Consider the following 12548-nt stretch of genomic DNA (forward strand, 5'->3'; position numbering starts at 1 on the left):
TCCAGTCCCATTTAACGCACAGACATGGGCGATGAGGGCAGACACAGACAGGGAGGTGGAGGGAAACCCACGCTGGGCCAACAACTCCGACCGGTTGCAGACGAGCTGCGCTGGTTTGGGTGCCCGCCTGCCCTAAGCCCCCTGGGAGCCCACCTTGCGGGCTGGGACTGGGGCGCTGCGCCCTCTGGTGGACGAGAAGCCCAGTGTGGCCGCCCAGCCTCTGAATCTCATGGAGCACCGGCCCTGGCTTGGAGAAAGTTCCTTTTGGGGGAAAACAGCAGCTGCCTTGGTTTACAGCTGTAGCGAAGGACCTGGACAGGAGTGGGTGGGGAGAAAGGGGTGCGATTTTCTGCCCATCAGCCGATGCCCGAGGTTTATTTACTGTCGTGGCCAAACCCATTGATGCCTGTTTCCTGTCCCCAGGGACGGTGTGGCCGGCTGTGGGGCCTCCCTGGCTGCTCCCCTCACTCTAGGGAGGGACCCGCATCCTGAGCTCTGTCCTCCCCTTGCCAACCTGCCAGGACCTGCAAGCCCAGGAGGGAGGAAAGACGAGACGCGTCTCTCTGGGGACAGAAGCTACCGGCTGCTCTGGGCAAGGCGTGGGCCTCACACTCCTTCTGCCTTCAGGATTATCAAGCCAGAGAGCCGAGGAGACAGCATGCCCGGTGGTACATTTTGTTAGTAACAAGTACAAGACCTCAAGCCGGTTCTGACATGTAAATACTCAGCGGGACCCTGGGAGGTGATGGAAAGAGGAAATAGAATCCGCGGGAGACCCTTGTAGAGTCAGACGCGTGGGTTCACAGACGGGCATGTGTCCTGCCGCCCGCTGGGCTTGCCTGCTGCGGGGTCAGGGGGAGGCATCCAGTGGCACTCAATAAATGTGTGTTGCCAGGCTCACTGACAGGTAACCCACTGAAGGAGTGTGTGCATTCGGGAGTGTTTCCAAGTCCCAGGCTGCTGTGGCACCTACACTTCTCCCGACCAAACACGTCCTGCTTCCTTACCCTCAGGAGCTCCAGGCCCCTGTCACTCTCTGCTCTCCTCCCAGGTGGACTTTTTCATTGTTGTTTCTGAGTGTGTGTGAGTGTTGATCTGGGTTCTGCAGAGACACGGGGCCAACAGGGTGTGGGTGTCCCACTGGCCCGTGCACTCTCTCTCTCCTTCTGTCTACTTCAAGGCTTTAGCTCCCACGGTCGTGTGGGATCGAGGGAGCAAACCCGAAACCCAAAGGGGACATTGGATTTCTTGATCCCGGACCCAAGCCGCACCGGCAGCTGGAGGAAGAGACTCTGGCACCATCCAGGCAACAGTGGACACAAGGCACCCAGGACCCCCTCTCTCCTCGCCAGACACCCTCTCCGGCGGCCGAGGACAGAACTGCCTCCTGAGAAGCCATCGGGGTGTTTCTGAATTCCCTGCTTGCCTGGGACGTGGTTCCCTTGACCTGGAGAGTGGGACGCCGTGGGTCAACAGCGTCACCATGACTGGCCTTTTAGCAGAACCTCGGAGGGTGGTGGCTTGAAGCACAGACTCTGTTGGCTGTTGAGACACTTGTGCACACGTAAGAAACTTCGTATGAGCACAGGTGCACCCCAGCCACGTTTGCGGAGTCCTCTGAGGGGCTTTGGCCTCTTACTGTTGGACTCGACGTGGGCACCTGAATTTGGCTCGGAGACGGAAAAAAACAAAACCACTTTGTACAGGGTCCTGCGTTCCGAAATTCTCTTTTCAGACGGGGAAACGAATGGCGTCGGTGCAGAGCCGGCCACCAGATGGCACTGTTGTCCAGCAAAAGAAACAGGCGCAGGGCCGGCGGTGGCCGCAGGGGAGTGACTGCCTGGAGAGGCCCGCCCAGCCCCCGTGTAGTGGGGAGGGTCTGGTCAGAGTCCGGGGAGGGGGAGGACAGTCAGGGGTGGGGGTGGGGGTCAGGGTTGCGGGAGACCGGGCATCGTGAACTCTTTGGTTTTCCTGTAAGACCCCAGGTCCCAGATGTCCCTTTTGAAGCCAGCAGACCAGAGGAATGCTTGGGCTTTCAGTGATACGTGGAATTTGAGAAACACAACAGATAAACACGGGGGGGTGGGGGGGTGGGGGAGGGAAGGAAAAGTAAGATAACAGAGAGGGAGCAAACCATAGGAGACTCTTACAAAGAACAAACTGAGGGCTGATGGAGGAGGTGGGTTGGGGGGGGGGGGGGCTGGATGGGGGAGGGGCACCAAGGAGGGCGCTTGCTGGGACGAGCCCTGGGTGTTATATGTCGGGGGTGAATCACAGGATTCCACTGCTGAAACCATTATTACACTATATGTTAACTAACTGGGGTTTATACAGGTTTTAAAATTAAAAATAAATAAAACATAAAAAACCAAAGGGGCCAGGGGTCTCCTGGAGGTTCATCATTTGCATTCTGTCTCTAGCCCGCCCGCCCAGACCCTCCCTGCCCCCGAATGCCGAGCTGTGGGCTGTGCCAGGGTGTCCCCGCTCCCTTCCCCTGCTCCCCCTGCACTGTTCCTTTCCACCTGCTCTGTCTGCCCTCAGCTGTCAGCAGGGAGCCATTGTCCTGAACGCTGACCTCTGAGCACGTGACCACTGAGCACTTTGGCAAGATAAGCCTAAGTGTGGACGCCTGGGCCCGCACACCCCCACCTGCCCCGTCCGGAGGGCCGATGTGCAGGCATCTGGGCCAGAGGTCCCTAGGGGCTGTGATAGCCCTTATCTGCTCATCCGCTTGCCTGTCTTGAGTCAGGTGGCCTGGGACCCCGCGCGACACAGCTCGAATCTGGTCCCCAGCTCTGGCAAGAGGGTGGAACCAGATTCGGTCTTCCGTTGGCTCTTGTGACGCCGAAAAGGAGGCAAATGCGTGAAAATCAAATGCAGGGGCTCTTCTTCTGTGTCTCTGTCACACAACAGGACTCTGACAGCCAGGCCCCCCCCCCCCCCGCCCCAGGACAGTTCCGGGACTCCTGTCCTGCTGTGTGTCCAGTGACCTACGAGCCCGGGCGGCCAGGTGGGGCTCTAGCTTCGGATCCGGCACGTCCAGCCGGTCTCTGGTGGACCTTTCCTTGGCACCGAACCTTGAGCCCCACGTGGACCAAACCCCAGGGGAGGGAGTGAGCCGTGTCGGGACAAGCACCCACGGCCGGCCTCCGGTCACGGCCCTTGGCTGTTTACTTCTTCACTCCAGGCTGAGATCCCTTAGCTCAAAAGCCCACCGGCGCCAAACTCAAATTTTTATACCTTTGTGATTTTGCGAAACAGCCCAAACAAGCAGATTCTTTGCTCTTTTAGAGCCAGCCTGCTTTGCATAGACTTACGCGCTCTGGGAAACCTCCCGTCGCAGCTGTTGCCCGTTGCGAGCCCCTCCCGCCCTTTGGTCCGTGCTCTGTCTCCCTCCGTCTCTGTCTCTCTGTCTCTCGTATACGAATGGAAGTGATGGACTCCTGATGGCCAGGGCACGTGGAGGCAGGCGCTGAGCTCCTTGAGTCTCTGCCCGGAGGAGACCCTCCCAGCCAAGACGTGAGCATGTGCTCGCAGCCCCTGCCCACACAGCCGACCCAGCCCGTGCCCCGTCCCAAGGTGCAGACCGGCGGCACAGCCAGGATCCCCGGTGTCATGGAAAGACAGCCTGCTTCTGACGACTGGTCTGTGTGATAGACACAAGCACCGGCCAGCCCTCAGCTCTGCCGCGGGTGCCAGAGCCACAGTGACCGGCTCCAGGAGGGACATGGCCCTGGGACAGTGGCTGGTGGCAGAGGCCGACCTGACTGCACTGTCACTCTTGGCACCAGAGCTGGGACACTGCTGTCAGGGCCAGAGGGCTGAATGGAATGGCCTCAGTCCCTGGGGATGAGCTGGCTCCTGCAATTGCCTGGAAAGGGGGCATCGTGCCCACACGCTTCTCGGTAGGACAGAGGGCTACACCGGCCCCTCCTCTTGCTGGTGGCCCTGCAACTGAGGAAGGGACTGTGGGACCCAAGCTGGGCCTGCCCTGAGCCGGGTGTGGGTTGGCTCTGACCAGTGCGTGGCCCTGGTGTGCTTTGTCCCCGTGTCCCCAGCTGCCCACAGGAAGGATCTGGCTCCTTTGCCTTTAGTGGTGGGCAGAAACTATTGCCCTTCACAAACAGTACACGCCCGGGGGACTTCCCCCCAGAGGAACGAGGGAAAGACGGCTCGTTGCTGGAAAATCAAATGAAGTAACAAATACTCTCTACACACGCCCCAGAGGCACTTGATAAAACTCAGCAGCCACCTACAACAAACCCCAGTGTCAAACAAGGGTGGAAAGAAACTGCTTACACGTGGAAAATATTTTTCAAAAGCCAATGGGGACATAACTTAAAAATATGAAACTCCAAGCCATTGTCACTAAGTTGAGGATTAAGTTAGAGATTCCCCTGTCACCACCTCTATTCATCATGGTGCGGATGCTGGTGGTGGTGATGGTGTGAAAGGAGAATGCAGTCTGCCCACGTTGGTATGACGACGTAGAGTGCATATGGTGCTAACTTCTTGTCTGTCGATGACAAATCACCGGATGGAGGTTGGAACTCACTCCAGCCATTTGGGTTGCCTGGTCTGCTACAGTCTGGCGGGTTTCTGGATGCAGGACTCTGTGTGCAAACGCCAGAGGAGCACCCGGCCACCTGGGACGCACTGGTCGCCCTCCTGGCCGTGACTGATGGGTCCCTGCCTGCGTCCCTGTCAACCCGGGATGAATGAGCTCATTCGCGGTCTCCCTTTGCATCTGTACGACCCTCGCGACTTCGTCCTATGCGCACCGGCCATCAATATTTCTCCTTACACGTGAATTTCCCATTTACATTATTTGTCCATATTTCTACTAGTCTTTTTGTTTTCATCTTTTTAATTTGAATTGCAGATATCCTGGGGCTCTCCGGCTCGTTCTGGATCTCAGTCGTAACTGAAGCGTGTCAGCATGAAGATATTCACAAACAAGGGTGTCTCTCGCTGCATTATGTGTCATGGAAACAGCAAAACAATACAAAACAGATGATCTGGAAATAATGTGATTTTCCACCGACGGGGTAACTGTTTAACGCACAGTAATACACCTACATGATGTGCATCTGGGGGGCAGAAAGAACCACGTCTACACCCGTGACCCCAAAATACTCCCGTTTGGGAGAAAAACAAGGTACATGCATAATGTCCACGTTCGTGCACAGAGCTGGGTGAGGGCTCGTACCAAAGATGCACTAATATCGCTGTGCAAGGTTGGGCTTCGGGGAAGCTGGGAGAAGACCTCACTTCAAATCCATTCACCACCATATTGGTGGCCTTGGACCGCGACTGGGGAGTCCCTCTATAAGGAGCACAGTGAACACTGTAAGGGCATCTTGTCAGGCTCCGTCTCGTGTAGTTACACGCCATCCACGGAGGAACTAGAGACAAAGTTTCTGACTTCATAAAATGAAAAAGGAAAAAGAAGGGAGACGGAGTGAGGCGTACGTGAAAGGAAAAGAAAAGAAAGAGAAAAGCCCAGCAGACCTGACCGAACTGAAAGCTGGTGTTTGCTCCTCAAGGTCGCGGCCCCTGCCTGGACACGGCCCTTTTCCACCTGGACCAGCGTGTGGTTGACACGCGCCGTGGCAGCCGGGACAAGGAAAATACACAGACCCCATGGTTGCACCTGACATCGCCAATGACACAGGTGGGCAGAGGATGGACGGATCAGAAATGTGCTACCCAAAAAACATGTCGATCCTCAGGCTGTAAGCTGATCACTGAATTAACTAACTTTACTTGCTACCATAATATCGGGAGGAACACACAGCCCGCCACGAATCGTCCTGGGAGACGTGACATCTCGAGGCCGTCACCCCCGCCCCCTGCACGTAATCCCAGGCCCCGGAGAAGACCCACGTCGCAGCAGTGGTTCTGACTCTGCAGATGCTTCTAGCTTTTACTCTAGGTAGCGGGAAGCCACTGAGGCTTTGAAGAGGGGAGGGCTGGGCGCTGGCTTGTGTTTGTAGAGGCCCCTGTGGCTGCCCTGCATAGACGGGCTGTCAGAGGAGGAAGAATGGGGGCCACGGGCCGAGTCCCCGGGCATCCTACAGGTGACGGTGGCCGTGACGGCCGGAGGGCCTGCCAGCCACGGCTCTGAGATGCACAGTTCGGAGGGGGAATGACAGGGCCTGCTGACGGATGAGTTTGGAGCAGGCAGAGCCAATCCCCAGCGGGACAGCGGGCAGGCTTCTCACCAGGGGCTGGTGGCACCAGCTCCCACATTGGGGGGGGGGGGCTGGAGTGCGGGTGGGGATGCAGGTGTCTGAGCGTGCCCTGAGTGCCAGGCACAGAGTGCGCTGTGAACAGGCTGGGGGCTGGGCAGGGGGCTGGGGTCTCCTGCATCCAATGAACAAAGACGGAGGAACAGGGTGAGGGCTGCGGTGGGGGCGGTGGGGGGAGAAGAGCGATGGGGGGAAGAAGACAAGGAGGAGGAAGAGGGGAGAGGAGAGGCCATGGGGGGAGGAAGACGAGGAGGAGGAAGACGGGAGAGGAGAGGCCATGGGGGGAGGAAGACGAGGAGGAGGAAGACGGGAGAGGAGAGGCCATGGGGGGAGGAAGACGAGGAGGAGGAAGAGGGCAGAGGAGAGGCCATGGGGGGAGGAAGACGAGGAGAAGGAAGAGGGGAGAGGAGAGGCCATGGGGGGAGGAAGACGAGGAGGAGGAAGAGGGCAGAGGAGAGGCCATGGGGGGAGGAAGACGAGGAGGAGGAAGAGGGGAGAGGAGAGGCCATGGGGGGAGGAAGACGAGGAGGAGGAAGAGGGGAGAGGAGAGGCCATGGGGGGAGGAAGACGAGGAGGAGGAAGAGGGGAGAGGAGAGGCCATGGGGGGAGGAAGACGAGGAGGAGGAAGAGGGGAGAGGAGAGGCCATGGGGGGAGGAAGACGAGGAGGAGGAAGAGGGCAGAGGAGAGGCCATGGGGGGAGGAAGACGAGGAGGAGGAAGAGGGCAGAGGAGAGGCCATGGGGGGAGGAAGACGAGGAGAAGGAAGAGGGGAGAGGAGAGGCCATGGGGGGAGGAAGACGACGAGGAGGAAGAGGGGAGAGGAGAGGCCATGGGGGGAGGAAGACGAGGAGGAGGAAGAGGGAAGAGGAGAGGCCATGGGGGGAGGAAGACGAGGAGGAGGAAGAGGGCAGAGGAGAGGCCATGGGGGGAGGAAGACGAGGAGAAGGAAGAGGGGAGAGGAGAGGCCATGGGGGGAGGAAGACGACGAGGAGGAAGAGGGGAGAGGAGAGGCCATGAGGAACTCAGCACCTAACAGACCAGAAGGTGCTGAGAGACGACCAGCAGAGCTGGGGGTGGGGGGGGAGCGTCGGCTGTGGATGCTGACGGAGAGGGGCTGAAAAGGATCTTCAGTGGTTTGGGGATGCCGACGGCTCACACCTGCGCCCAGATACCCCTCCCGCCCCCGACACACACACTCAGAGGCTGACAAGTAACCACACCCGCCAGCGCCCACAACCTCCCGCTGCCAGTGAAACTGTGTTCTGCGGCGTCCCCCCGAAGGGCTCCGCTCCGGGCGGGGCTCCGGGCACTGCCAGGTCGAAGGGCCCGGCACACTGGCACCCCTGCCCCCGGGTGCCCAGCAGGGATGGGGACACGACGACAATGGCCCGGATGACGAGTGCACAGCCAGCAGTACGGTAGCAGGTAGCAAACACTGGGGCTCAGCCCACGTCGTGCCCTTGTCCAGACTTGCAGGGGGACGCCAGGGTGCGGTGAGCAGGGACCCTGCAGGGAGAGTGACCCCGCAGTGAGCAGGGACCCTGGGTTGAGTAGGGACCCTGCAGGGAAAGTGATCCTGGGGTGAGCAGGGACCCCTCAGTGAGAGTGACCCTGAGGTGAGCAGGGACCCCGCAGTGAGAGTGACCCCACGGTGAGCAGGGACCCTGCAGGGAGAGTGACCCCGCAGTGAGCAGGGACCCTGGGGTGAGCAGTGACCCCACAGTGAGCAGGGACCCCGCAGTGAGCAGTGACCCCACGGTGAGCAGGGACCCTGCAGGGAGAGTGACCCCACAGTGAGCAGGGACCCTGGGGTGAGCAGTGACCCCACGGTGAGCAGTGACCCAAGAGTCAGCAGTGACCCCACGGTGACAGTTACCCACAGTGAGCAGTGACCCCACTGCGGGTGTGGGTGTCAGCGTGGACCATGCAGCCGGCCCGACGTGCTGCCCGACATGGCTCGTGGGGGTGCCCAACAGAGGACGTCCCTGCGGGGCAAGGGGTCCTTCAAGGATGATCACACGGCAGGGGGCTGCAGCTGAGACAGGCTCGGGGGGGGGGGGTGCTGACTCGGTCCGGCCACATCTGGGTGCCACAGCCGGCGCTCAGGAGGACCGTGGGTCTGCAGCCAAGTTGGGGGTCACCCCTGGGTGCATGGGACCGTCTGGGGTGGCCAGCGGTCCAGGACGGAGACCCCGGGACGTCATGCTGGGCAGCGTGTGGGGTTGGAGGGCTCACTCGCCCCAGAATGGGTGTTGGTGGGGGCCGCACGGGCTCCCGGGAGTTTGAGGAGGGTGCCGGCCTCCGTGAGCCCCGGGGTCCAGGCCCGCGCACTCGTGCTTCCTGGGGTCCGAGGGCAGGAGGGACCGGAGGCCCAGGGGACACGGCACAGCCGAGGGTCCCTGGACAGGAGGGGGGAGAAGGAGGCCCAGGGGACACGGCACAGCCGAGGGTCCCCGGCCAGGAAGGGGGAGAAGGAGGCCCAGGGGACACGGCACAGCCGAGGGTTCCTGGTCAGGAAGGGCGAGAAGGTCCTGAGGACAACAGGACCAGCAAACCCGGGAGGGGCAGCTCTCCGGAATGATGGGAGGACATGGGCAGTTGCCACAAGGGGAAGGGACAGTGGCAGGACGCGGGACTGGAGCCAGAGGCTCAGTCAAGCCCTGTGGAGAAGGAGGACCGAGGCCGGCCTCTGGGAAGGGGGTGCAGCCAGGCGATGGCCGGCCCGCGGTGGGCAACGGGGCCCTGGGGACGCCGGCAGGGGTTCTGTCACCGCACGGGCGGGGCCGTGGCCCCAGAGCAGCCCCGTAACCGTGGCTCCTGCGGCTTGAGGCCGGAGACGGGTCCAGGGGCCCCTCGTCCCCGCTGTGGTTGGGCTGTTCCAGGGCCCCGTGTGGGACCCCCGGCAGCTCCTCCCGTGCCGTCCTGTCCCCCCCCACACCCCTGCGGCCCCTCGAACGGGTGCGGACGCCGGGTCCCCCGGGCAGCGGGGCGTCTCTCGGGCTGTGGAGCGCCCCAGGTCCCGCTGCCCACTCACAGCCTGGGGGGGGCGCCGGCCATCCCGTGCACTGGCCTGCGGTGACCGGGGGTGTGGCGGAGGCCCCCCGTCCTGCACGTGGGGCGCCGCTGCCCAGGCTGACGTGGCTCGGCCCGCTCCCCGCCTGCGCTGCCTGCCCGGGCTCCGGCTGACCACGCGGGTGGCCGGGCCACGGGCCGACGCGTCCCCCGGGTGGGGCCGCCTGGACGTGGCGAGCCTGGCGCGATGGCGCAGACGGTCCCGGGGGACCCGAGAGACCTGCAGAACGTTACCGCCGCTGAAAGGGGGGCAGAGGGAGACACAGACGCGGCGTGCTGTAAACAGTCTGATTCCTCGATGTAAACCAGATTCTGCCCCGGGACGTCAGGTAAACATCTGTGCCGGAGCCCGGGCCCCCCACCTCCGGGGAGGCCCAGGGGTCTGCATCGCCTACTCTGGGACGCGTCAGAGGGACCGCCCAGACGTTCCGTAATTAGGCAAAATTGGCCTCGCGTTCCTTCGCTAAGTCCCCGAGATCTCTGCAATTTTAGGTCTTCTCAAAAACGAAAACACTTGGTAATTCAATGACACAGGCGAAAAAAGCCCGGGATGTTCTCTCAACTGGAAAATACCAATTAAGGCAGCGATTCTGGGTTTCCAGCCCGCTCGGGCTGAGCCGGGGGCTTATCTCCGGGGAGAGGAATCCGCCGGGACCGGGGCCCCGCGAGGGCCGAGGCCCGGGCTGCTTCCCGCAGCCTCGCCCGACGGCGCTGCCCCGGGGCCCGGCTCCGAGGGCCGGGGGCTGCCGCGGGGGTCCCGGGGCTGGGCGACCCTTGGGGACGGAGCCCCGGTCCTGCATCCAGCTGTGTGCCAGCACCAAGGACAGTGCCTGGACAGCTGGTGTCCCTGATGGGTTTCCCTGCAGGCGGCTGAGTCCCCCCACCTGGTGGTCGCTCCCGCCTGAACCTCAGGCCACATTGTGGGGTGGTGGGGTTTGTGCCATCAGTGACGCCCCCACCTTCTGGCCTCAGGATCTTCCTCCCTCTGGTCACCCAGCTCAGCTCACGGTGGGTCCTGTCCAGTCTCCTCCCATGTCTCAGGTTTGCATGGAGCCTGTCTGGGTCAGCACTGCTAACTCAGGGTTTCCGAATCTCTCACTGCTGAGAAGCCAGTGGTCCTTGTCATTCTGTCTGCTGGAGAACCTCCCCCCACTTTCCAGGGACTCGTCTGCAGGGAAGGCGTCCCTCTGTGTCCCATGTGCCTCTGACCTCCAGGACTGGGTTTGAGGCCACATCCTGCTTCCCCTTGCCCCTGAACAGCCCACAAACTCAGGATCATTTTTATATTTGAAATCACTGAGTGAAAACCAAAAGAAGAATAGTACTTTGTGACACGTGAAAATGGTAGAAGTTGCGATTTCTGTGCCCGTAAATAACGCTTTACTGGAGCGGAGCCCCCACCGCATCCAGACTGTTCGCGGCCACTTTCCTGCTATGAAGGCCGAGCTGAATTGTTGTCCCTGTTCATGCGAGACGAAAAAACCTTTCAGAATTTCTTTTTTTAAAAAAGGGAGAGAGTTTTATTCGAGCCCCAGTGAGGACCACCGGCCGGTTTACACAATCTGCACCAAGAAGCGAGAGGACTGGGGAAGGAGAGCGTCACTCGGGGTCTGTGTGTTCTTTGTTACGGGAGCACTTAGGAGTCGTGGCGAGGGCAGCCCGGAAAATCACAGACTTTACCTTATGCTTCTCGTGTGCAAGGCCCCTGGCTCCGGAGGGGTGGGAACGGAACTCAGGGATATTTTTACTCTTATCTTTAGTTTGAAATGTTTCTTTCAGGCTATTTGCTGATGAAGCAGATGTCACGGTGTGTGATCGGGGCAGAAATAGAGCCCCTGCTCTGGGGTCTGGTGAGGTCACTGTGACCTTGGTCCAAGTTAATGTATGGCATCCCTGGGGGCCTGGGAGCAGGGCCCACTCACATTCGAAGCTGAAAATTCCCTTCCTCGCCCCAGAGACCATGTGGCCTGCAGAGCCTAAAATATCTCCTTCCCGGCACTGCAGAGGCCTGAGCTAGGTCCACACGCAGAAGCTTCCCTGGTTCTGAACAGCCCTTGTGTCCACCTCCCGAAAGCCTCCGTCACATGTTTCCAGAACATCCACTCACGACGGGTTATCAGGTGGGCAGCCCAGGTGACTGTCATGTGGTCCTGGTGTTCAAGGGCATCCTGATCAACCCAGAGAGATACAGAAGTCAGGTCACACGGAGGCTGGTTTGAGCTGGACACTAGGCTGGGATGCCCGGAAGGGTCTAGAGCTCCAGGCCCCTCAGAGGAATGACCGCGAACACGTTTTCTAACCTCTCTGAGCGCCGGGTCCCATCTTTCAAATGATCTGATTACAAACCAATGGGCAGATGCGACGGATCTGCTGCTTTTTTTTTTTTTAAGAGGTAATTGCTGGGTTCAGTGCAGTGCTAGCACCGTGTGACAACCACACACACACACACACACACACACACACACACACACGGGTCTGGGCAGGGAAACACCGCTGCGTGGTGAGCAATGGCATGCTTTTGTGTGACCATATGGCTGGGCCAGAAGTGGGGGTATGCTGTGGTCGCTCTCGGGAACCCCCAGGTCTACACTGCTGACGCCCCAGACGTCACAAGAAGGTAGGAGAGGACTGGCACTTGTGTCACGGGGCTTCTGGGGAGGGCAGGGTGGCTCTGGGAAGGGAGCCGGCGGGGGATCTAATTTGGGGCGGGGTCCCTTGCACGGGCAGAGGGCCGCAGCCTGTGTGCTCATCTGTACCGTCCCATGTAACCCTGGCTGCCCGAGCGGCCTCCCGACACAGGCGTCATCGCTGCCCGCGACCTCCGTGTGCCCGGCAGCCTTCGCGACGAGCCTGAGGCCCGCGTCCGCACCCCCTTCCCCGTTTCGCTTCGGAGCTCCCAGAAATCAGTTCACCAGCCCCGGGTCACACACATTGAGGGGCCGAGGCCCAGCACCTCCAACAGCACAGCTCTGATAGCATCAGACTGTGTCCGAACATCAGTAACAGAGCGGAATGATGTCATATCCCCTCAGAGCCAAGTACATTTTCTTCTGGCAGCAGGAAGAGAACAACGGGTCACGGCGGTTCGGTCAAGGCCAGTGTGCTGCTCGCTCACTCCCCGTGTAGCCCCTTCCCAGGTCTCAGCTGACAGCCGGGGCCCCTCACGTTGGCTGGCCTTCCCGGCCGTCATTTGCTGAAATCTCTCCCTGGAAATCTGTTTCCTGC

This window comes from Panthera onca, unplaced genomic scaffold (genome assembly GCF_046562875.1).
Source record: "Panthera onca isolate mPanOnc1 unplaced genomic scaffold, mPanOnc1 haplotype 2 h2.h2tg000175l_path, whole genome shotgun sequence".
Classification (NCBI taxonomy): domain Eukaryota; kingdom Metazoa; phylum Chordata; class Mammalia; order Carnivora; family Felidae; genus Panthera; species Panthera onca.